Here is a 26,346-nt window from a genome sequence, read left to right as displayed (position 1 = left end):
CTGATAGCACAGCATTTCCAAAAGGTTTTTGGAGTAGTTACCTAGTCTTTCTAAGAGTGTGAATACAACTGACCAGTTTGAGCACAGATATCAACACACAGTATTATGCCTTTAAATAAGGTATAACCTTCACAATCAAACTGAACACAAATGTCCAAACATTTCAGAAGAAATTAATCTGAACAGTTTGCTAAAGTTGCTAAGAGGAGAAGATGGATTTTGGTACAATTTGACTCCCCTTTTTTTTCCTTCTGGCAAATTCACGTTTTGCTTTTGTCTAACATTGTCTTTGCTTTTTCAAGAGCATATCAGATTTTATTTGAAAGTAGAGCAAACAATATATTTTTTTAAAAGCCTTCATGTATTTTTTATCCTAAAGTGATCTGTATCATTATTGATTGTTCCTGCAATAAGAAAGTTAATAGGATGAATTGCAAGTAGTTGCCATAGTAACTACCATTGGTCTCTTTGTCTTGAAGAGGAAGCATACAATTAATTTGTCTTTTAACCTACTTTGTTGCTGGAAAGCCTATATAAATGCAGCAGCACAGGTCCAGATTCATTATACACTTCTGTGTCATTGTCCTCTTAAATAATCTTTTCAGATACATTTTTTTAAGTGTTTATTGGAAAGTTTTCATTCAATGTATTTCTGATGTCTAATTTGCCTAGCATGAAAGCAGAGATGTTCAGAGTACTAGGATTCTTTCTTTTCCTATCATTCATCCACTACTTCACAGCCCATGCTCTACCCTCTCCCCCTGCTAGCAAAACGCTTTGGAGCAGACCATTACTTTGACAAAACACATCAGCTCTGAAGCCAACACACCATTTTAGGCTAGACTTGAGCTGTTTTACACTATATTACTGAATGGATTTTATTTTGTACTTTGATACTTATGTCATGTCCTTCTGGCATTATTAATGCAGGTTCTGGCAGTTCTGCCCGAGTAAGGACTTCAGGATTTGGCACACGTTAAACCCACTCCATTCCAGGTTAATCGGAGGGAAACATCTGTTATCTTCTGCAGGAGTTCTGGGGGCTGTTTCCTTAGTACAGGCATTAAATGACAGAAAAACAGTGGAGGGAAGTGTTTCTGATTTGGTTTGCACTCCCTTTATACCAGAGAAACTTAATATCCTTCTTGTAACTTCTACTTTACAACTGTAAAGCAGAACAGTAAATGTTTTGATATTTCCCTTTATTTGAAAGAAACCATGTTTTATAGGGAAACCATGTTCTTTAGGGTTTTCCTAGGTTTCACCTAGATAGTTTCTGTTTCACTTTGGCTAATAAGAGACACAGAGTAGCATGATGCAAAAGAGATACATAATGGAATGTCTTCAATGTGCCTACTTTCCACTTTAAAAAAAAATAAATTAAATATTAGAAAAGTCCATATGTATTAAGCATAAGTCTGTGCAAGTATTAAGCATAAAGGAATGCCACTGCGCTATTGCACCTCCTCTCTTTTACCTCCATTGGATCACACCTTCATAACTGTTGACGACTGCAGTCCCACTGCCAAAGGGGTCTGGAGAAAACATGGAAAATGCAATGACCTATACAGCTGGTTTTGCAAAGCAGATCACTATTGGATGGGGAAAGACGCACAAACCAGGAGTCACAGGGCCACACAGATTTGCAAAGGGTCATTTGGACCCTCAACCTCTACACTGAGAGGAGGAAAAACCCACAACATGCCACGCAGTGAAGGATGTCTGCAATCAATGAGAAGTACAAATGTGTTTATTCCAAGACACTACACCTACAGTCATTTATGAAACACCAGACAACTCCAAGGAGCTTTGGATCAGGTACCAAGGATAAAAAAAAAGTTTCTCTATGCATAGTTCTTCCCTACCTCCTTATGGAGATGGAGGAAATTATTCACAACTAAAATACCACCATATGCTCAGGTATGAGCTGACAAAGACATATTACAGCTTTACTCCACAAAATGGGAGGTCAACCCACAGGAAGATTTGCCTATAGAGTGTTTGGGGAAGTCACCCACCACATTCACATAGAAAGAGAGAGGAATAGTGGGAGGGAAGAGGAGAATAAAGATCCCACAACCTCTGAGATGCATCAGAAAGGAGGTGGGTTGAAAAGGTTGAAGGTACTGAGACAGCAAAAAAGGTGGATAACTAATAAAGCAGAGGTCAGAGAGTGGGATCCTCACAGCCACAGTTGCAAGAGGGGAATTTTAAGCAAATTCCTTTCAGAGGAGAGAGCAGAGGTAAATCCTTGTAGACAGGCCATCCATTTTTACCACCTGCTACAACTTCAAACCTCAATTTGAACCTTTATTAGATCAGTCGGGACATGAGGACTTGCTGAAATGTGCCTCAAAGAGTGGGGTTTTTTATATATATATTTTATTTTTAGATCAGCTAATAGAATTGTTTGTTATAAGCATGAGAAGTGAGATCATTCTTCTGTTCTTCTAATGAAATTACTATAGCCAGAGCAGGGAACATACGAGAGGAATGTCTTGTTAAAAAAAACAAAACAAAACAAAACAAAACAACTTGAAAGAAATAACTATGGATTTAAAAACGTTAACAAATGAAGTGGGGCTCACAAATTAGGAAAGTCTGAAGATTAGTACATGAAAGAAGAGTTAAGGTAATTCAAATAGTAATACAAAAGTGAGACTTTATTAAAAAAAGGTTTTTTTTCCCCTTCCTCTCCTTTCTTATGAGCCTGAAATGAATTTTTGTTTTGCTTTTTAACAGAATGCAATGGCTGGATCTATTCATGTTTGTTGACAAAAGCACTTTGACAGCTCCAAGGAAGAAGAAAGGTTTGAAGGAAGAGAGGTGTCAACCACTTCACTGCAGTAACATTTAGTGATACGTGTGAGGAAGAAAGACTAGAGGAAGAGATTCTTGGCATCAGGACTTGAGAGGCAATAACACAACAACCCCAGACCCAGTTCTCCATAGAAAACTGGATTTCTAGCTAATGATTCTCCTCATTTCAGCACTTAAAGGTCAACCTCTGTACAGGTACCTTCCCTGCTACAAGCAGAAGATACAAGTCTACCACAGCAAGACTTGTCTAGCTACTTCTGCTAACAGCAGCAGTAAAGACAGGCCATACAAGACCGAGCATCTAAAGCCTTTGCGCCCTATTTTCAGGTGTTTTAGATAAACCTAGCTCAGGTATACCTATGCTTCAGTTGTGCCACAGCATAACTTTTAATCTCAGGTCTAATTTAAGATTTCTGAACAGTAGGATTAGACATCTCTGCCTCTTCTCCCATCACCCTGTAAGCACATGTACCCAGCAAAGATGAAGTAAATTAAGTGGGAACATTCTCAGCTTTTTATGGTTTTGTATTGTCAATGCCCTGGGAGCCTGCAGGCCTCATTCTTCTCTTTTTCACCCACCCAAAGGATGTAGACACCTTGCCACAAGACACCATTATTTCCCCTTTCTGTAGCTAGTTATTTTTCAGAGGACAGAGAAAACTTTTTTTTTCCCTCAGGACTCTGAGGTACCTAGAGTGAGCATATCCTATGTGTTTAATAGAAGAAGAGAAAGCCTTAGCTATGTGAGGAATACATGAGATAGATAGCATCCAAGCCCAGTACCAGCTTCTTCATATCTATGAAGCATGCCAGGGTCTCCCTCAGACTTGTTCTAGAGCTAAGCTGTAGCAGCCTGAAAGCTCCTACACCACTTAAGTGGGGACACCCAAAAGCTAAAGACAGCAAACTAGTGAAGCCCTTACAAGCTGGTCTCGTAGCACAGGTGGAGACCTCCCACTACACCCCATCCTCTATTTATGAATTCTTTCCCTCCATCCTTAAATTCTTTACCTGGGTGTGACTCATAACAGTATGACCCTGTAACAAAAATCCTGCTTTCAGCTGATAACAGCCATGCCCAGTTTCTGGATGCTTTTGTCCCAGATAGCAACAAATCTGCCTGATTCCTCAAGCCTACAGGAACACATACTTCCGCAAGAGAAAACAGGGCTTTGTATTATCACCACTATTTCTTCCTTTATTTAGGCAACAAATGCTGCAATCAAATATGTAGATTATCATTGCATCTTCAATCTATAGCTGCATTTTAGCTGCTACAGATCTTTCAGTTATGAACTTTTTGTATGTTATCAAGACAGCTTCCAATTTAGAAAAAAAATCCTTGCTCAAGCATTTTTTAATTACAAGGATATTTATTCAGATTTCCCCTCATGCTTCTTTTGTGTACCCCAGTCAGATTATTTTATGAATACCAAGGGACTGATTCTATTTTTTCTTGCCCCAGTGTGTTGTGATGTCAGTGGAGTTATTTTGAATAACCCTATTATAAAATAGGTCAGAATCAGGTTCTTCTAGTGGATGAGAGTGCTGTTATTACCTCTTATTAAAATTTCCCATTGAGCTTTGTAAACTTTCTCAATGCATCAGCAGAACTTGTGATGAAAGCTCTAAAAAACAAAGCTTTATTCATTATTATTATTTATATATGCAATGTTTCAGTGTTATCCGTTGTTCTGTTAGCTCCACAGCCCTGGAAGTCTCATTTTGTGGTCTCGTCTGAAGGGTTAGTGAGCAGGTTAATATCGTTATATGGTTTGGTTCCTTCACCAGACTCTCCCAATATCTCCTCCATTGTAACCCTGCATCATTAACTTCATTATAATAAATAAATCACGTATATGCACAGCTTTCAGAAAGGGACAGCTGCATTTTCACTGGTGACTGAATCCAGTGTTTAAAGATCCTGGGCATTTGGGACCGAGTTGGACCTGTTGGACCAAGTTGGACCTGTTGGACCTGTTGGAGTGAGTCCAGAGGAGGGCCACGAAGATGATCAGAGGGCTGGAGCACCTCTCCTATGAAGACAGGCTGAGACAGTTGGGGTTGTTCAGCCTGGAGAAGAGAAGGCTCTGGGGAGACCTTACAGCAGCCTTCCAGTACCTGAAGGGGCCTACAGGAAAGCTGGAGAGGGACTTCTTACAGGGGCATGTAGTGATCGGACAAGGGATATGATGGCTTTAAACTGAAAGAGGGTAGATTTAGATTAGATATAAGGAAGAAATTCTTCACTATGAGGGTGGTGAGGCACTGGAACAGGTTGCCCAGAGAAGCTGTGGATGCCCCATCCCTGGAAGTGTTCAAGGCCAGGCTGGGTGGGGCTTTGAGGAACCTGGTCTCATGGAAAGTGTCCCGGACCACGGCAGGGGGGGTGGAACTAGATGATCTTTAAGGTCCCTTCCAACCCAAACCATTCTATGATTCTATAACAGTAGCGCTGGCTGAGAATAGAACTGGTTGTGTTAGGCACTGTAAAACCGTGAAAAAGAGACCTGGAGCACAGCAACAAGCCAACAAGAGGTGACAGCAGAAAGGTCTGAATATGAACTAGATGGACAACATCAAGGCTGGGACAGGGAAAGATGTACAGAGGGAGCAATGTGATCCTGCAGGCAACCTGTTATTCCTGTGTTTTTGTCCTTTCAGTGGGTGGCAGGACATTTCAGTCCTTTCAGTGGGTGGCAGGGCATTATTCTAGCAGGATTTAACCACTCGCAAAGGTAAACAAACAACGGAGGGGAGGGTTGTTGCAAGCAGTCAGCCAGTTTAGGTGAAAAAATATTCAATCTAAAGGCTGCACAGATTTTTAGATAGGTCCAATTTGATAAATAACTCATGCCCCAAGGGCAGCAGTATTGCCTTAAATTGCTTCCTGCTACTGCTGCCCCCCCCAGCTACGCTGGCACACTTCACTATTTCAGTTTTCCTTCTCCTGATTCAATTTAGCAGTTTCTTTCCTCATCTTTTTAAAGATGTTCCGAATTGTAGGCTGTTGGTAGGCAACAAACATTCAGTTTTAGACCCAGACAGCATTTCCCATCCAAATTCCACATATGGGGCCAGAGTTCTGTGCACAGGAACACCCAACACCCATTTTGCTGCTTTAGGGCTCCAGAACAGGCACGGAAATGCCTTGAACGGGCGAGCAGGTCTTCTGAACAGTAAGGAGGAAGGCAGCAGCATGTGCTGGACCGCCCTGCACATCAGACACACCAGATACCAGCAGGGAAGCACAAGTGACACAGAGCATTCTTTCACCCTACGCTGTGTTTTGGAGGACCTGTGGGTCCAACTCAGGCTGTCTAATTAGTGGGGGGAAAACATCTGGCTTGCTCATCTCCATGGTTGATTTCTGAAATAAAGACTAATAAGTAACCTCAGAAGATCGTTCCTATTTAAAACTTCTTCTGCAGGGCAATGGAAACTCTGGTTGATTGCCAGCTTGGGCCTCGATATCTGAAATTATGAGGAGAGCATGTGCAGGAACATGGCAAATACAGCTTTTTTAAGACCTTATATTTCTTGCAATGGGGATGACAAAGCTGTGTGTTCACATTATGGCAGAAGTGGAATGCTGGAAGGCTCTCAATAAAATTGTAGTGCTGCTGCCTGTGCTGACACACATGTTTGAAATCTTTATTTTGCTAATGTCATTAATGAATTTGTACAGCCTGCTGCAGCAGTTCAGTTCTATCATCATTTTATTCTCCAGGAAAATGTTAAAAGGATAAGCTGGGGGAAAAAAAAAAATCAAACTGATTTCCCAGCCAGAGAAAACTATTGCATCTAAATTGTACATTAACTGGGCTGTGTTCCACACAAAGGAACATGAACTTCTGCTGCACCATTTTTTTTTCACATTCAAGATAATTATGTATTTGTCCTTGCCTTACCTTGTTCCTTTTTTGCAGCTCTAGTTACTTTTTTCTGGTAAGAACTCATTTAAATGCTCAGATTAATAAAAAGACTGGTCAATGTGATGGGTTATATGAACAAAATCATGTACTAAATCCTCCACTGCTGTTAACTGATACAGCTCCCAGTGATGTTCAGCAGCTGAGGGTCCAGCCCCACAGCCTTTCTGAATTGAATACAAAGGTATGAAAAAATAGCTTTGTATCTCAATAGTGTGTCATCACTGGATGATTTTTAAATATTGATTATTGAGTTTGAACACTGTGAATAGGGAACAGGAGATAGTAAGAGGGTGGTGGGGCCCCAAGGGCACTCAGAGGCCCTGACCAGCCTCACATGGGGCTTCCACCAACCACACCCATGGGCCAGGGCCTCTATTTAAGCTCAGCCCTGGGTCCTCAGTCAAGTTTGAATTGTGTGGAAGGAGTGTTGGTCTCTAATTTGGCTATGGCTCTAGTTCATCTGGACCCTGACCTGGGGCTGGCCTTCCTGACTGGACCTTGGACCTGTATTGTTGCTACAAATTTGTCTGATGATCTGGGCTCTTGGTTGAAGCTGCCTGTTGCCCCTGGACCTGCTCTACTCATTGTGCTCAGGTGCTGTGGGGCTGGGTTCTGGGTGGTGAGTGCCAGCCTGTGCTTGGCTCCCTGGCAGGAGTTCCCACCATCAGTGTGTAGGGAAGAACTCAGAGGTGTGTTGGGATGTGCTGCTAAGGTGTATGGGATGTTGTAGGGGAACCCTTGTACCAATGGACTCTGAAGGGCCTCTTGCAGGGCAGAGAGACCTGCTCTGAGACAGAAATATTTCTGTCAGAGAAAGCTTGTGTCACATCTGTGCTGTCTATTCCACCCTACATACTACTGGAGGCCATAACAGCTGCAGCACAGGCTTGGGTAAAATCCCTGTACCTACTGGGTAGAGGGAGGGAGCATACTTAGATCAACACTCATTGGAAAAGAAAAAGTGAGAGGGAACTTGGGGAAAGCAAGATCTTGGCTAGCAACAGACTTGAGCCCTTCTTCCTTGCTGAGGTATATATGCACTGCCTATAGGATTGTAAGGAAAAGGCTCATTGTAAGCCTGAGAAACACCAACTTCAGAGAACACAGTATATATCCTGTGGGGAGGAAAATAGAAAAAAAAAGGCTTGAGAAACACTGCTCTAAGAAATGGAATGAAATATGGAGCAGTTGTTACAGAGCAACGTTTACAACTCACGGCCAAGTGCCCAACTCCCTAGGGTACCTATATTATACTTATATCTTTTAAGATATATATGAAATAACATGGGTGCTACTGATTGCTCATACCTTCTTTCACTAGTACACCACAGCTTTGAGAGACCCTCTCTAATACCTGAAGGTTCTTGAGATGGTGACTATACACCACTCGCCTTTCTGTTGACAGTAGCTTCACCTCTGAAAGGCTTTCCCCCTTGACAGACAGCATTTGACATTATCTTTCCTTGGCATCTTCTTATTCTACCTGTGACTGGCTTCACCAGGTGGCATGGCATCTCCCATGCTTCTCTTACTAAATCCCTTGTTGGAGTACGGCCTCATTCCAGTAGTGCTGTTGTTAGCAGACAGTGGGGCTCTTGTATCTCCAACAATAGCTAACATGGAACCATGGAGAACGGTTCTGCATGAAAGTGCACAAAAGACTTGGTGAAAAGCAGATTATAAAGTACAAAAAAACATAATAATCTTAGTCATATTCCACAAGGTAACTTTGCTTTCAGCTCTGAAGGACAATAGGATTGTCATGGCATATGGGGAAAATAAAAGCAACTCTAATATTGCATAAACGTTCTTCCTTTTTTCTTCTCCTGGTTTGTCTCAAGACTGCTGCAACAAATCCTGTGTCTGAGAAAATCATCCAATGTGACTAGACCTTGGATTCCTGCTTGTAGATGAGCCTAGAGGAGAATGTCCAAGATCTTTGAAGCTGAAAATTGAAAAATGAATAGCAGCGAGAAGCTAGATCTCTCAAAGCTCATGTATAGCATTTCAGAATGCTTCACAAAGCTTATATATAATTCCAGTTAGCATATAAGCTGCTCATATGGTAATATGTTGGCTTCCTTTGCTGTTTCCTTGCAGCTGGTGAAGCAGGGAGAAAAATCAAGTCATAAGCATGTTTTAACCTCTAAATTTCACTATACCTGTAAAACAAGAGGTTGCATCAACCTTTGCAGGAGGGAGTAATAGCTGATAATTTATATGTGCAATTTGAGGAAAGCACAGTTCCATGGGGTGATTACTGCAATAAATAACTGAAGTAGAACACCCTTGTCCTAACATAAACCCAACTTCATTTTTCCCAATACTCTGCATGACGGACCTGATCTGGGGCTGGGAGGGTGTGGGGGAGGGAAGGGAAGCATATGTAACCTTCCTGTGGAAGTCAAAGAGATCAGAAAGTAGGAATTCAGCTTCAGAATTTCAGATACAATAGATGAGATCCCAGTTCATTCTGCAGCAACATCGATGATGTTCTCATTATGTTATGACAAGTAAAAATAGAGAGGCAGTAGCAAAGGCAATATATGCTATTGTATAGGTAAACTGTTTAGAGCAAGAACTGTCTTTTTGTTTTACTGGAACATTACCTGATGCAACCTTGTTCAAACCAATGAGTAGAATTTCAGTGAGCTGAAAGACAAAATGATGACAATACTATTACACAGCTAATAATAAGTTGATGACCTTTGATAAATATTTTTGGCTTGGCTTCATTTTAATTTAAGAATGTCTATATGTAGCAGAAACATCCATCAAGTTAAAAACGCCTTTCTAGAACAACTAAAGTGTTAGTTCCCATTGCCAGACCCCCAATGTGTTTTGCTGGAGGAACCTGAGCAGTATTTGTTTTGTCTCTTTACTGTGGCTTTTGCAAATATTTTTTCCCCACCCCCAGTCTGTTGCTAAGCTTAATAAATAAAATATGGGACAGGCCAGTAGGGAAACATTCCAGAAAGGAATTTACTGAGGATGTGGAGAAGCAGTTGCAAGGTTGCTCCATATTAGTGGAGTGGAGCACCTGACAGAGGGTGCCTCTTTACCCCCCTCTTCTCTATTCCCCACCATGTCTGCATCCAGCTGTGCTCATTCCGGGATCCTTGTCTTGCCCTCACTTCAGCCATGTGCACTCAGGGACTTCTTGGCTGAATATCTCTGCTGGCATTAGCTGTTGCAGGGTGGCAGGAGGAAGGATGAAAGGAGATAGTCTCTGTGGTGAGAACCAAGCCTACCATGAAATGCTTCAAAGGTCAACAACAGCTTGAGTCCCACCTGGAAGCCCAAAGGCAGCCAGCTCATCTGGCCGAGCAGCAATGGGACATGCTCAGAACAAAGTTCTGCCTACGTGGCAGGTGGCCACTGGCTCTCCTTCCAAACGGCCTCCGAGGGCAGCCTTGAGTGGGGCTTGCTGCTGTACTCTGAAGTGGCAGTCAGGGGAGGAATTATACCATGTTTCTCATCCAAGACTGCCTGGCCCAGCAAATGCATATGAAAGTCTTCTCTTTGGTCTTGCTGCTAACTGAGCATCCAGGAAATTCCCTAAACTCTGAGCTCAATCTACAAACCTGTGGCTTTGCACTCCCAATCCCTTGATTTGTGACTGCTACCCTGCTCTATTGCCTTCACCAGCAGTGACCCAGCGAGCCTGCCCTCACCCAGCCAGACCTCATTATTCTTGTTGCTATTATGGTAGAGCCTAGGTGGCTGTGATTTTTTTTTAATGTTTAAAACCTAGCAATACATATCTAGCAGACTTGTTCCACTGGACTAGTGCCTGTAGACATAATGAACATCTCCAGCAGGGAGTTACTACACACTGCAGAGGAAGTAGCCTATAGCTTAGTCCTTATCATGCTCCTGGGTGTATAATCAAAGAGAAGTTGACAGAGAAATTAGAATTGAATGCAGAAATGATTTATTGGTTTTCTGCCCACAGTGAAGATTTTTTTATTTAACTTAAAATATTTTCGTTGCTGAAAATCAAAATGTATCATTCATTTTTCAGTTTCTAACCCCTTTTAAAACTCTGCAGTAAAGAGTTCTGGAAATATCCTAAATGAAGAAACTCAGAATAAAACTCTCGTGTTGTTTTTTTTTGTCAAATGACTATTACTCAGACATGACACCCCTGACAAATACTTCATTATTTTGTTCCCCCAAACTGTATTTTTCAGTACATGTGTTCTCCAGCAAGAAAAAACCCCACCCCAAAAGCCCACAACCTTCTCCATCTCTGAAACAATAGTACTTAATTCTGATGTGTGAAAAAGAACAAACACTTCTTAGTCCTCAGGGTGGAGATTCATATACCTTTTACCAGTCAAATAATCAGTCTGAGAGATCCCATTACTGTCTGGCTTTTCCCTCCTCCTTAGTATGTTCACTGCATGGTCAGTTGTTCTGGGATGTTCACAATGCGCACTTCAAACTGCATCGGTGAAATAACAAAGGCTAACAGTATCTCTTTTTTCCTCCTTTTCCATCTTCCCTCTTCCTGCTGTATTTCATTCACTATTTATTGACCATGGTTGAGACTGGAGCTATCTGTTACAGAACTATATATTATATATGCATTTTTTGTATCCCAAATTATGAAATTCTATGCTAAAACAAGGTACTGTGCACAGATGTTACCTATCAATGTTTGCAATCAGCACTTTATCACATTAATTCAAGTAACAAAGGTCAAGTCACTAAGAATACAGAATGGTAGGAAAATATGTTAGTTACCATCTGGTCCTTTCAAGGATTTTTTTTTTTAGGGTGAAGTTTGGATTCACATGGAGACCAGCACAGAAACTGAATGTCCTACATAGTGTAGATGTTCAAGCTTTGAGTAGATCTGTATGTTGAAACTAGTGGGTGAAATAAATTGTAAAGGTGGCATTTTAGGCAGATGCTAGTTAAACTTCTGCAATCTGCTATTGTGACTATACTGCATGATATAGATGATTTGAATCACTAACAGAATTGGCTCTTCAGACCATAAAGACAATCCATGTTCTGTTGTCCTGTCCAGCGTACTTGATGGAGTATATGAGCCCCAGTGCCTGTTAGTAAAAAAAAAAAAAAGCTGGTGACAGGTGACTTTAGTGGAGCTTACAGTAATGTATGGAAAAAAATGTATCTGACCTTCTTAGATGTTGTTTCTATCTCTACCTGCTTTCATAAGAGTTAGGGAACTGCTCTCTTACCATGCTTACTGGTTCTGCACGTCTTCATTTTACAGCAATCCCAGACTGCATCCTCTAATTATTCATTTCCTGCATGCACCTGCCTAGCTATATTTATTCCATCTGTTTGCTGCAGGAAGTGGATTGGCCTAGAGAAGAGGCATCAATACAGGAGTTGGGGGCTTTAGGTCATGAATAATGTGTGGGAATATGAACAGCTTCATAAGCTAATTCCAGGTCCAGAAATGAGCTCTGCACCAGGAAGCAGTCAATGCAGCCATGTGAGGGTAGTGCAGGGTCCAGGTTAATGAACTCTTTTGAGTAATAGGTTAGTTTCTCTGAATTTTGAGAGAACGTGCACAGACCTGGGAACTTTCAGAGGCTGTATGATGTAGCTGGAAGGCCAAACATCAACCTAGATACTCAGAAGGTTTTCCTCTCAATGTTTTTATTTTCCAGCAGCCCATAAATAAAGAGCAAAGTACTTTGTTCTTATTGCCATTCAGCTTCCGTAAGCAGCAGAAGCTGTAAATGAGATCAGTACAAATGCCTTGGTCACTCTCTACTATGGGAATGTTGTGTAATGAACAGCTAGGTAATAGGACTGAAGAAACGGGGATAAGAATGAATTGCCTTGATGTACCTCATAAGGTAGCACCCATTTTTTAATTAAAAATATATTAAAAAATCTTTATATTTATGTGATCCTGCCATTTGGGAAAATCTTTTTTCCAACTGTTCTTGTTAATGAAGAGATGAAACCATTAGAAGTTATCACCTATGTAAGTAATAAGGAGATTGCAGAAGACTTGCTGTGCGAGAAGCTGACCCACTGGAGACGACCACGTACTTGTCCTCACTAACAACACCTCGAGGTTCCTATCCCAGGTGATAGGAACCACAGTGAAGTTGGTTAAATTACATCAGACTTATGGCTTAATGACAAAGCTTTTACTTAAACAACGAGACCTCTGTTACGTGCCAAGTTGTGACTTTTTTTTTCCAGGAAGCCTTTTCTTGTTGGCTGAATCACTATATTAGGATGGCTTGACATATGCTGCTCCCAATCCCCTGTCAGGACATGCTGTCAATCATTTTACCTTCTCTCTGTAAGCATACTTCAAGATGATAAAATGCTTCATCAAAGCCAATAGAACTTGCATTAAAAACTATGGTAATTACATAATTTATTACATAAAACTACTTTTACTCCTATATTTTTCCAAGGTCTTGTATTATCTCTTCAGAATTACTGATTATTATCTTTTCCAACAAGAAAGGCATGTTCAATACCACAATTATACATTATAGCGGGAATTACATTAAAGCATCAGCTCCATTTGTTTCTCCTTAGTTTCCTAATAAAAAGGAAAATAATCAGGAAACCAAATATTTCCTGGAAAGTTTTTTTCTAGCATTTGTTTCTTGCTCTCTCTGGAGAGGTAAACAGCCTTGTTTCCAATTGTGGGATAATTTGTGTAATATAACAGGATTTCTAGATTTGTCTTGTGTTTTGTTTAGCTCATGACAAAAACATTTTGTTGTAGGGAGAAATAAACACATGGTGATACAGGCTTGAAAGGGATGTGAGTTGTTTGGGGAATTTTTGCTTGCTGAATTTACATTTTATGCACAGTTGAAGATTTCCTCTTGAAGGATTTAAAATTGAGGTATTTGAATTGTTGAGAAATGAGAGGGAGGGGGTACTAGGGCACAGGGGAATTTAACAATCAGGTTTGCACTGTTGAGGAGAAAAGACTGGCTATTTTTTATTAAAAAGGTTTGTTCAGGTGACAGGCTGCATGTGTTCAAATACTGAATATTTCCTTCTATTTGCTTGACACAATACTGACTTTCACAACTGATTTTTTTCTTTTGCTCAATCCCATAAATGCTGCATTTTTTTTTAAATAGAATTGTTACCTAAAGCTAAAATTAGTTTAGATACTGTCATACTTTTGGAAGGGAATCTGAATGCTGTTCAGTAGAAGTGACATTGGGTTATATTGGAGCAAATGAATAGATGATGGTTTAAATGCCCCTCTGGAACATGAATACCGACATTTTGATTAATGTCTTTGTCATGGGCGAAGATTATTTAGTTAATGATTTGCAGTTTCCTTTGCCTGGCTCTACAAAAAGCATGCCAAATCCCAGGGTGAAAGGGAGGAACCAAGCAGCTTGAAGTCATTGGGTTATTCACGTGTTTTCAGCACGTGCCCAAAAGCTCTTCTGGATCAGGCCTGAAGCTAAAAGAGGAATAAAGCCCATGAAATATTAGAAATAAAAATATCTCACTCTTATTCATACTCTATGATTTACAGAGCTCAAAAGCTTAAAAGAACCGTGAGGGTGTGTGGACGTGGCACAATTTGGTGCCTTCTCCCGACAGCCCTGCTAGCTCGTGGAAACAGCAGCAGTGCTCCTTCCAGGCTAATATACCCCATGCCGCTGTTGCATGGCAGTGATCTCTGGACAATGAAATGGACCTCTGTGCTTCACCCAGAGGCATGACACAGGGGCCAAGCTAATAATGTTTTGCAAACCTGTGCTGGCTTGTGAGAGCAACTCAGGTGTTTCTGCTCCGTGCAATGAGAACAGGAGGTGTTGAAGGGCGTGATGCTGCATTGTCCTGGCTGCCACCTTTACCAGTGGGGCTCAGAGCTAACGGCACCAAAGCCAGCAGCTGAGGCAGTGGGACGAAGCACTGGTGGCCTTGTGACAGGGGTAAAGAAGTGGCAGTGTTTCTGGGTTACCTGGGGCAGCAGTCCCAGTGGAGAAGGGAGAAGGCACTAAGATGACAGGACAGTGCCATCAGCATACTGCCGGTTTACTCAAAAGGTGTAGAAAGAATGATAAAAGATTTGGGACTGTTATGCTAAATGATAGTGCCTTTATCAGTAGGGATCTTAACACTCACTTTTATCAGTAAAACCAGCTGTGATAATTCTGTATAAGTGAAAGAGCAGCCCTGTTCATGGTGCCATTTTTAGTTTCAAAGCTAATTTTGAACAACACATTTCAATGTTTACATGTGAAGTTTTTTGTAAGCAAATTTATTTTTCAAGTCCTGTTGTGTACAACCTGTCCCCTTCTGTTCTATATGCACGTTATATTTTTCCTCTCCTCCCTTTTCCATTCATAGCTTTCACAAAGACTGAAATGGAAGAAGCCATTAAAGGTTTAAACAACTTAAGCAGTTACTTTTAAATTATCTTAACATGTTCAAAAACCTTGCCAGATTTACCCTTTGGAAGGTAGTAAAATAATTTTGAATAGAATGTGACCAGATAAAATGAATATGATTTTATTATTCATGAATACTTTAACCTGAATGCTTTAGTGCCTACATCTCTCTATTATATTAAATTATGGTGAAACATAAAACTGTCACACTGGGGTTTGTAGATTGATATTCCCTATGGATTCCCCTTATGTTTTTCTATAGCTATCCCTGCTGCTGCTAATGGAACCAGTCCTTTGATACCTTTCCCTTCTAGTTATGTTCTACTCTATTGACTGCTTCGAAGCACCTTCATGTCTGGTTGGGAGGTTAGCTACCTCTTTTCACAGCAAACATGCAAATAACCCTTATGTATTCCCACCCACATGTGTACTTTTGTATCTGGCTTGCTCTTTCATATTTCTCTTCTTTTTTTGTATGTTCTCTCTGGGCAATTTTTTCCCCAGACATCACACTTTAGGGTATACTTTCGAAGTGATGTTCAGATATTTAGGTGAGACTCCCATTAAAGTTAATGAGACATGTGGTTAAATGCCTGTGCACTGCATTAACAATACCCTTTACTGTTTATTGTCTGGCTTAGAGAAAAGGTCACATTGGCTCCTAACTCCTACTCCTGGATCTTTACCTTCTCCTTTAGATCTCAGAGGTCACTGAAAGAGAAGAATGTAAGGCACAGGGCCTTGCAATGCTTATTTTTTCAGCTGGCAACATTGTTCCTTTAGCTCCATTTTCTTTTTATATGGGGCTATAGAAATTACAGACCTAAGAGGAGCTTTTATCCTGAATTGTCAAAAGCACAGTGATGACAAGTTATTGCAGAAGCACCACAAGATTCACTATGGTGCTTTGCGCAGAAAATTCCACTGGAACTGGGAAGAAATATCAGATCTTCAGAGAAGGGACTTTTATCACACTGTGCATTTACTGAGTCTAGCACAATAGGATTTTGGCTCTTGGCTGGGGGATATCTTGCTTGTCCCAATATAGATAATACATATTAACAATAAATATTTGCTGACGCACACTGATGATAACACAGTACAAATTTTCACCTGTGTCCTTGCCTGAGAATTTCTGGTTAGAAATTCTGATGCCGTAGCAGGAGAAGGAGGTGGTAGTGAACACAAGTCTGATCTCAGGTGGGAGGAGATAGAAAAAGGGAACGGATCACAACTTTGCAGCTGTGTCCTGTGAAGTGAGAGTGCATACAGTTCCAGCCCCTTCATCTGGGTTTGGGGTAGAGTAGCACCTGATTGATCAGGAAATTCTAAACAATGTTACTAAACGTTCTAAATAATAAATGTTATTTAATTTCCTTGTGCCTTAGTCATCTCATGGGGATTATGATATTTAAGTCTTGGTAAACATGAGCAGAGAGCCTAAGGTGAAACATGCAGTAAATGTAATCTTTGTAATGTGAGCAAGAGTCCAGCTTTAGATCCCTTTTTCATTCATCTTATTAGCCCAAAGGTAATCTCTGTACTCTATTATAATGGAACTTCTCTGGTATAATGAGAAGTTAGCTATTCAATACAGTCCTCATCAACATTGTCTTTTTTTAATGTTTCTAAAGCTCAGTAGAAAATGGCATTAACCATTGTATTGAGTCAAGGAGCTGAAGTACAGCAAGGTTAAACACAGCTTTTGTGCTAAAAGCAAAATGAGACTTAGATTAAAACTCTGAAGTAAAAAAAAAGTTAGATAAATACAGTGGGTGAAATGAAACATTAAAATTAAATGACTAGCATGGGTGGGTGAAGTTCCATGTAAGGAGTGTTTAAGATGAGAAGGCTTTTATCCAACAGTGAATTGGCTAATGATGTTGCTAATGTGGGATTCTACCGTTGACAGCGTTTCTGAAGGCAGATACTGTCCTAACGTTGCTGCTTTGAGAGCTACAATTATATAAAAAGAACATGCCATTCATCAGTGCATATCATAAATCATATACAGTCCTTTTGTATTTCTCATCTTTGTTGTGAGCAATCTACGGGAGTGGAAAGGAGGACTGTATTTGTATGGAAGACGGGCTCAGAGATGCACACAGCTCAGAATCTGACCAATATTTTCCTTTACGTGTTGCTTTGAGGAAAAAAGAGGAAAAAAAAATCTAAAAGAGCTGATAGATAAAACCAAGTATCTGATCAGCAGGATCTCCAAACAGAGATCAATGTTTACTAACTTTCTCTGGCAGCAAGGTGAACTGTGATATTAGCTCGTATGGACAGACATATTGATTATTTTGCTCTTTCTACAGGGAAAGTGCAAGTATTCCATTGCAGAAGGCAGGAACTAAAATTAATTAATTGGTTAATTAATAATGGTGTCATTAATATGCTTATTACTCATTTCCTCCACAGCATCACACACGTGTTCCAGCTGTAGACTAAAGAGCTGTTGTGCTAGGCTCTCATTCAGTGCACATGCACTGAATGAAATGGGTTTTTTTGCAGGAAAATTGTTCACTAGATGCAATTCCCTGGAAGGGCTGTGATCTTTCATTCCCAGAAGCTCTCCAAGGGTGGCTGCCCTTTCTGTGGAAAGGGCTATCCTGCACATTCTCACAAAGCTGTTGTCTTCCTCATCTTGTTCAACATCTGTGTGAAATACTGTGCTAATTAAATTAGCATCTAGCTCTAGGTTTTTGATATAAAGAAAAGCATCTGTTTTCTGTTTCCAGCCATGATTAGCCCCTATTTGAAGACTGGTTGGTTAACTTTCATGCTGGGTGGCACAATTCCCTGATGTTTGTTCATACAGTAACATATGTAGAGGAGGGCAATTCTTTCAAATGCATCAAAGTGACTTGGGAACCTAGGTCCTGATGTAAAGAGGGATATGGGAATTACAGCTGGGCAGGTAATGAATTGTGAACAAAATATTTCTTTTCAACACTTAATGAAGTTTCACGGCAACTGTAGTAGTGTTTTATTTTTATTAGAATTTATGTTTCTAATTAAAACCACATTGAACATTTTTGACCACTCTGAAACTGAAGTCTAGGGTGTAAGAAGTCATTGCAAGTGACTTTCACATGTAAGAAGCTTTGAATTACCTGCAAGAAGCTGAGAATCAATATTTTTTGAGAGGGTGGAGATGGAGAGTCAAGAAAAAATTTTTAATCAGCTGTATTAGGAATGTAAGAGACTAGCCTCACTGAAAATTGATGGAAATTAGGAGCTTGGTTATCTATGTCTCTGTATGTAGTTCTGATCAGAAGCAAAAAAGGAGGTGCAGTCCTGCATTTTTAAAGTGTATGAGTGAAATTCAGAGAAGACTGTGATCTGCAAAGCTGTCTTGGGTTTTGGCTGTTTCATTGACTTTGTGCCTTCACATATGCAGTCTTGTCTGAGGTCAACTGTGAGACTACAGCTAAGAGATGTAACCTGGAGGGGGCTTGAGAAATTGCTAGCAATGGGTTTACTCGGCAAGTTTCTTAATTTCCCTGGTCTGCCTCTTAAGTAGTGAAAAGGAGATTATTTTGCCTTTTCCTCTCTACTTCTTAATGAATGTAAATTTGCTGCATTGGAAACTTTCATATGTCCTGAAATGTAAAAGGCAGGACACACCTGCTATGCAAGAATAAGTAATAATAACAATAATTGCATGACTAATACCAAATAATTGTTGATGAGTCCTCAGCGGAGTTAACAAGTGATGAGGATGCTGAAATGAACTGCTCTATTTGCTTACAGATCACTGTGCTCCTAATTCTACATTTTAGCAGTTGTTGGAGTGTTACATGGGAGTTTGGGAAGCATTTTTGGACACAAATGATAGGTAAAATGTCAGGTATGTTGAAAGATATCCTAGCTCCTCACTTGAGAAGACTCAGTATTGATTTATATGACTGCATCACACTCATTCAGATAGGTATTCTGCATGTTGTATATTTTTTCCAATTTGACTGCTGCCCACAGTCAAACTGTAGCCCTGAGTTCCCATGACAGCACAAAAGTGTAGCCTTTAACTGTAAGCAGCATCTGGCCCTCTTTACCTTCTACTTGCCCCATCTGAGGTGTGTGTACCTCAGATGGTGATAAGGAGCAGCCTTAAATTTGATAAAGAAGTTGGCTACAATGCAGTCCTGCAGTTTAAATGCCATGACATTTCCTAGTTATTAACATAAGAACATTAAATTAAAATTATGTTCCATGGGGACTGTAGCTTCATATAGCTTGGGAGAATTCACTTGCTTATGCAACGAGAGTCTAAGAGTTTAAGCTGATTACATTTACAGTTAATACATTCTTTCCAGGGGTACTACTCTGAGATAAAACCAGGAGTCAAATTTTGCTCTGAAATGCTCTGACACAACTCCTCAGAGTTCTGCCTGGCCCTCGCAAACTTACCTAACCCTAATCAGCTGTAAGATGGAGAAATCACCTGAGTAAGCCTTCTATGGCTGGTTCTTTAAATAGCCAAATACTTGGACCCATTCTCAGCTGGTGTAAACTTGCATTGGCCTCATTGCTTTTCATGTGGCTATGACAATTTACATCAGCTTGGATCTGCCCTATTGAATTCTGAATGGCTTGAAAACAAATGCAAATGAGAGCTTTGCTGAAGGTGGATATTTAAATGTATATATGCCACTCAATACCCTATGATTAAAACTCATTGCAATTAAACAAACATACATACTCCTAGCTTTCATGTGCAGTGATTCATGCCCCAAAAACTGGAGCACTGGCTTTTTTTAGTTATTTGCTACCATCAGATAATCTAAGTTCTGCTAAAACTGGTAGATTGTTTCTATAGTTATTATGAAATAGGATCTGCTGTTTTGCAGTAAATTGGAAACTATAACTTGTGCTTTGACTCATCTCTTTCTCTGAAACATGGAGGTCATCCCTAACTTCCAGATATTTCTATTCTCGATGTATATTAATTTCTAGTAGCCTGGGGTTTAATACACATATCTGTTTCATTTCCACAATTAATGGTTGTAAGACAACACAGATAAAAATGCAAATGAACAACTTATCTTTATGCTTTTCAACTGGCTGTTTACAATTGCAGTTACAGTGAGCTTTTAAAACTGCCCAAACAGCTTTTCCTACAGATATAAAGATTATAAAGATACCTTTATAAATTACGGATTTTAAAAACTGCTGTAATTTAAAAAGGCTATATTTTTTATATTTATTGAAACAATTTTGAGTATAAATGCAACACAGCTTTTGTTCTTTTTTGTAATTCAAGTAATACATGATATTAGCATAAAGAGAAGACCACAGACACATAAATATGTATACATATTTTTCTTTTCCTCTGCAAAGATTTTAGAATAGAGACCCATAAGAGTGAGCATTTCTTGCAATAGTTGCCTCCAAGTTCTCCTCCTGGATGCGCTGCGGTGACAACATCTTGGAATCAAATGTAAAAAAGAAAATACAAGAAAATTGTGGATCTTGACAAAAACACAGGGCTGTTACAGCTGCAGCATAATAGGGGCACTGGGAAATTAAAACTTTTCAGTTTTCCCTGAGCTGCATCTCTACAGCTGGTAGTGAGAACTTAATTTTTGATTATGTGTTAGTTAAAAAAGAGCTAATACAGTTGGGAAGAGCATGCTCAAACAAGCAGATAAAGTTTTCATTCACCTTCCCGCAACTAAAACAAGAATTGAACTAGGGCAAATCTAATAAGGAGCCCATGAACATTGTAAATCTGCTGCCTTAAATGGACTATGTTTAAAATGTTTTTTCCTATCCCAGAGACAGGCCAGTCTTCAGGAAGAATGAGGTTTTCTTGTCCTTTCTGACAAAGAACCTTCTATTGCTGAGATCAGTTTTTGTTTAAGTAACAGGTTACTTCTTCAATAGACCTTATGGCTACATCTATAGTACATACAAAACATGAGCCCTTGATTCATCCAAACTGGCTTCATATCTACAGTTTTTGATATGGCATCTGAATGTGTGTTCGTAGTAGAGCTTGAGTTTATGCTCTGCATGAGTATGGGCCAGAGGTTATGGTGCTATGCCAGAGGCTCTGGGACAAAATTAGCCTGGTACAAGAATGTACAAGTAGACAATATTGACAGCCTGAATGCTTCATAGTCCATTCTGCTTTGCAATTTTTCACATCCTCAGTGTGAGGCAAACTAAGCTAACTGGGTGGCAAAGAAGATTTATATTACAGTGAGGCCAGACACCTAGACAGCAATAAGAGAAGTAACTTCAGAAATGACACCTGCAAGCCAAGTTCTGGAAGTATTGGATCTCTGAATGTGGCATGTGGTTTGCAGTATAGGCTCTGCATATTTGAAGAGTTTTGACAGAATAAATTCCTCACTCCACTACACTGCATGGTATAGCTATATTAGCCAAACTTCACGGTTTTTATCAAAATTGTTTTAATAGGAAATTATATTGTTACTACCAGTCCTTCCAGGTGATTAATTATCCTATTATGTATTCCTGAATGTCTGTATATTTGCTCATCTTATCTGTCAGTCCAAGGTTTTTGTGCTTGCTCAGCTTGTCAGTGTGGTATTTGGAAATAGTAATGTCCAAGGCTGTGTGCTGGGCAACTTGTAGCTGTGAGGCTAAATTCAGAGGCTAGATATATTAATATATACTTATTTCACATCAGGGAAAATAAGATGGCTATATCCATGAGTGTGGCATGCAGACAGAGGAGCATCTCTGACACCACGTAACCTCTCAGTCTACCTACACCTCCCTGACTTGAATATAGGCTCATCTTTGGTGTTCTAACTCCAATGGTAATGTTAAAAGTTGAGTTGAAGGTAGAAAGAAATCAAAACATACTAGGAGCGTTTTCTCTAGACAATTAATGGGCAAGAAAAGTTAAAGTGTATACAGAAGGAAATGTTGGCTGCAGCAAACAGAAGGTCATGACAGCTCTTAGCAAACCATTTTATGTAAAGATAAACAGGCAGTGAATGCCTTTGGAGTGCTGTATGTGTATGGAGCAGTGTATCCAGCACCTTAATCCAGGACCTCAGACCCAATATTGCATCCTTTTTGTTTGTCTTCAAACATTAGTAGCAAATGGTATGAGAACTGGCATCAAGGCCACAGGTAAGCTGGCCTGCCTTTTAGGTTGTTTCCTATCATTTTATGTCAATACTTCCATGCAGGCTTCCACTGTGTTGATGCTGGCAAGCATAGTAGCCCAGAGTCAAACTGGCACCAAGTTGTTGTTAACTCCATTTGCTTGTGATTCCACTTTTGTTGCAAAATGTATGTTAGAGCTCTGTATGATAATAAACAGAGTTCTGCAGAATTTTTGGTACAGATTTCTCATTACCTTTGTGGCAGCTTCAGCTGAGCACTGAAAACTGCATTAAGCATGTGGCTTACAGCCACAGTGAAAAGCATCTGAAACTCCTCTCTCTCTTCTGATCACATCTTCACACTAATAATATTTCTAAGTTATTCCCTACTGTCAACTCCTACCTACTTGCCTAGAAAAGGGTATTTGTTTAATCTTTTCATTTATCCATTTGATATAGAATCATAGAATGGTTTGGATTGGAAGGGACCTTTACAGGTCATCTAGTCCAACCGCCCTGCAAGAGCAGGGCCATCTTCAACTAGATCAGGTTGCTCAGAGCCCCATCTAACCTGACCTTGAATGTTTCCAGGGATGGGGCCTCCACTACCTCTCTGGGCAACCTGTTCCGGTGCCTCACCACCCTCATTGTAAAAAATTTCTTTCTTAAATCCAGTCTAAATCTGCCCTCCCTTAGTTTAAAATGCTCCTTGTCCTGTCACAACAGGCCTTGCTAAAGAGTCTGTCCCCGTCTTTCCTGTAGGCCCCCTTTAAGTACCAGAAGGCTGCTATAAGGTCTCCCCGCAGCCTTCTCTTCTCCAGGCTGAAAAACCCCAACTCTCTCAGCCTGTCCTCATCGGAGAGGTGCTCCAGCCCTCAGATAATTTTCGTGGCCCTCCTCTGGACCCAATCCCAACAGCTCCATGTCCTCCTTGTGCTGAGGGCTCCAGAGCTGGATGCAGTACTCCAGGAGAGGTCTCACCAGAGCAGAGCAGAGGGGCAGGATCACCTCCCTCGACCTGCTGGCCACGCTGCTTTTGATGCAGCCCAGGATATGGTTGGCCTTCTGGGCTGCGAGCGCACATTGTTGGCTCATGTCCAGCTTTTCATCCATCGGTACCCCCAAGTCCTTTTCCACAGGGCTGCTCTCGATCACGTCATCCCCCAGCCTGTATTGAAACTGAGGATTGCCCCAACCCAGGACCCTGCACTTGGCCTTGTTGAACCTCATGAGGTTCACATGGGCCCACTTCTCAAGCTTGTCCAGGTCCCTCTGGGTGCCATCCCGTCCTTCTGGCGTGTCAACTGCACCACTCAGCTTGGTGTCATCTGCAAACTTGCTGAGGGTGCACTCGATCCTGCTGTCAATGTCATTGATGAAAACATTGAACAGCACTGGTCCCAGTATGGACCCCTGAGGGACACCGCTTGTCACTGATCTCCATCTGGACATTGCGCTGTTGACTGCTACCCTTTGGATGCAACCATCCAACCAATTGCTTATCCACTGAACAGTCCACCCATCAAATATACTGAGAAAGGCAGTGTCCTCTGTGCTGTCTCATATTCAGGACTTGATAACAATTAATAAAATACTTGCTGTTTCTTTCCTATCTCACCTTTTTAATTTTTGTTCCATGTTGCTTGCACAGAGTAGAATACATGTGTTCTGAACTCTTACTGGCCTCTCATCTTTATTCTGAAAATAAACAATATGCTCAAGCTACATTTGCCCATGGAAAACTGGAAAGGTCTGGTTGCCTTTGTCAACATGACTTCTGAGGGAGCACTGAACAGATTTGTGGCAAATTTCTCTCTACGCTAACAGTACTGCAAGAGGCAACACCATTGTCTGCTGGGAAGATAATGCCATGGTAGTAGAGCTTTTGTGCCACCCATCGAAACTAAGAAAGTTTAGTCTCTTGGCATGGTTGATATTCAAGGTCTATCATTTTGCTGGTCTTCATCTGTCACTTGGGTACCAGGATTCCTATCCAAGACCTCGACAGGCTCTAGACTGCTCTTTTGCTGAGATAAAGCAGTCAACTGGCTATGACTCAGCTTATATCCTGCTAAAATGCAGGCTTTCTACTATTAATTATTAAATCTGAAAGGCTTGAAGATCCCTTTTCTATATCAATATCAAGTGATCCACATTGAAACAGTAACCCCTACTTTTTCTCAGTTTGGCAAAATTCTAGTCCTGACTAATTCAGTTGCTAAGTTCCTGGTTGTCAGGGGGGAAGAAGGGAAAGACAGTAACCCTAAATTTGTGGCAATTCACCTCCATGCATATAGAAAATGCAGTGACCTTTTGAGAGGTGGGAGAGAAAGGAAACAGATGGAATGGAAACAGGCTTTGTTTGTTTGGTTGGTTTTTGAAAGAAGCCTTTATCAATAAAGGAATCTAAATTCTTTTATTTTGGAAGAATGGTTAGAGATCCTGAAAATGGTACCTTATTGCACTTACTGTAGTATTTACTACAATATTATGCTTTCCTTTCTATCTTTGAGTTTACCAGTACCATCTGTCAAAAATATTAGTAATGGAGAAATACACTGGATAAGGCAAAAGTAATTACTCACTTTCCTTTGGTCCAGTTTACAACAGCTGAAATAAAATAAAAGAGCAAGTAATAAAGTTCCCAGGCAAAATCTGAGCTTTCTTGTATCACCTTTCCTCTAGTATCCTCCGCAGAATATAATTAAATCTGCCCTTGGTAGATTTAAGTAACACTGCTCTTTCATCTTATATACATATGTGTGCATTTTGTTTTTCTAATGTTGTTTTCCAGAGTTTGCAAGAGAGATCACTGCTTCTTGTATTCCTAACAACCTTTGGGTTAATGTTAACACCAGAACTCCATCTATAGATAGCTGTACAGCCTTCTCAAGCTGTCACTGCAGTCTTCCCACCATCTGTTTGCCATCCCGAAAGACTGGCAAGGTTCTATAGGCCTTCTGTATGGGAGGATTATGTACTACTTGCTCATCAGCTCTGAAACAAGCTTCCAAGTTTGTCGTTGCTGGGTTTTTCTTTGTAATGCTTTTGAATGTGAGAATGGCAGGCAAATCTATTTGTTCCTCAGTCCTGCTGCAAGCTTCCAGGTCTTTCTGGTATTTTGTACTGTGTTGTTACAAACAGCGTGTTCCCATTCAGTGCAGTGATTGCAGAAGTTTACAGGGATGCCCAGATTCTGGAATAAGATAAGTTTGCTGGGAGGAAACAATGAAGCAAAAAACCATACCAGCTTCCCAGTCTGCTTTTTGCTTTCACAGCAAGTTGCTTGGCAATGAGCTTTGCTGAAGCTGGGAAAGAATATCACTGCAGCACTGAAATTCTCTCTCAAGCCCAGTTAATGGAGCAAACTCAGGAACTTGATTTCCCCCTTAATAGGAAAGGGAGCTTGCATTGGTTTGGATTTTTGAACTTGCACACTAAATAAACTATGAGGAAATGCCATCTCCTTGGATTGGCTATTGGAGAGATGAGTTCTGGAATTAATTTATGCTCAAATGCTGCTTCCAGTTTCTGCTTCTTGCTGGATGTAAATATTTATGATGTATTTTGCACACTAAATTTGATGTACTAGAGAATATAATGTAACTACTAAAATATATGCTTTCCTTATTATTCTAAACACACCATCATTTATATCACTTGTAATAATACTGTAGTTATATAAATATTTAACAAGAAATAGTCTCTATGTATTAAGCAGGAAAATTCAAAGCCACTGAAACAATGTGAGGTATTTCTCTTTAGTGTTTGTTTTCTGTCGGTAGAAAATGGTGGATACCATTTTAATGATCTTTCTTTGCAAGTAACCTAATTATCTCAACAAACTGACTTTCTGAACAGCACTACTTTTGTCTGGGGCAGTGGAAGGGAAATCAGAACAACAGGAAGGAGACAGTTGAGTACATTTTATGTACACACATCTATCTGCAATGTTATTGGTCCCCCCCACCAATTTTTTCTTTGATTTTGTGCAGCATTGGGTCTCTTGCACTCCTCCAATTGCTCTGTTTGCTTCTGTCCTTTTCTTTTCTGGCTTGAGATGGCAAAATAAGATTTTTCTATTTCTAGTAAAATTTTTTAACTTATAAATTTGTAAAATATCAT

This window comes from Ciconia boyciana, chromosome 11 (genome assembly GCF_034638445.1).
Source record: "Ciconia boyciana chromosome 11, ASM3463844v1, whole genome shotgun sequence".
In the NCBI taxonomy this organism is placed as follows: Eukaryota; Metazoa; Chordata; class Aves; order Ciconiiformes; family Ciconiidae; genus Ciconia; species Ciconia boyciana.
Note: the sequence above shows the minus strand (reverse complement) of the source record.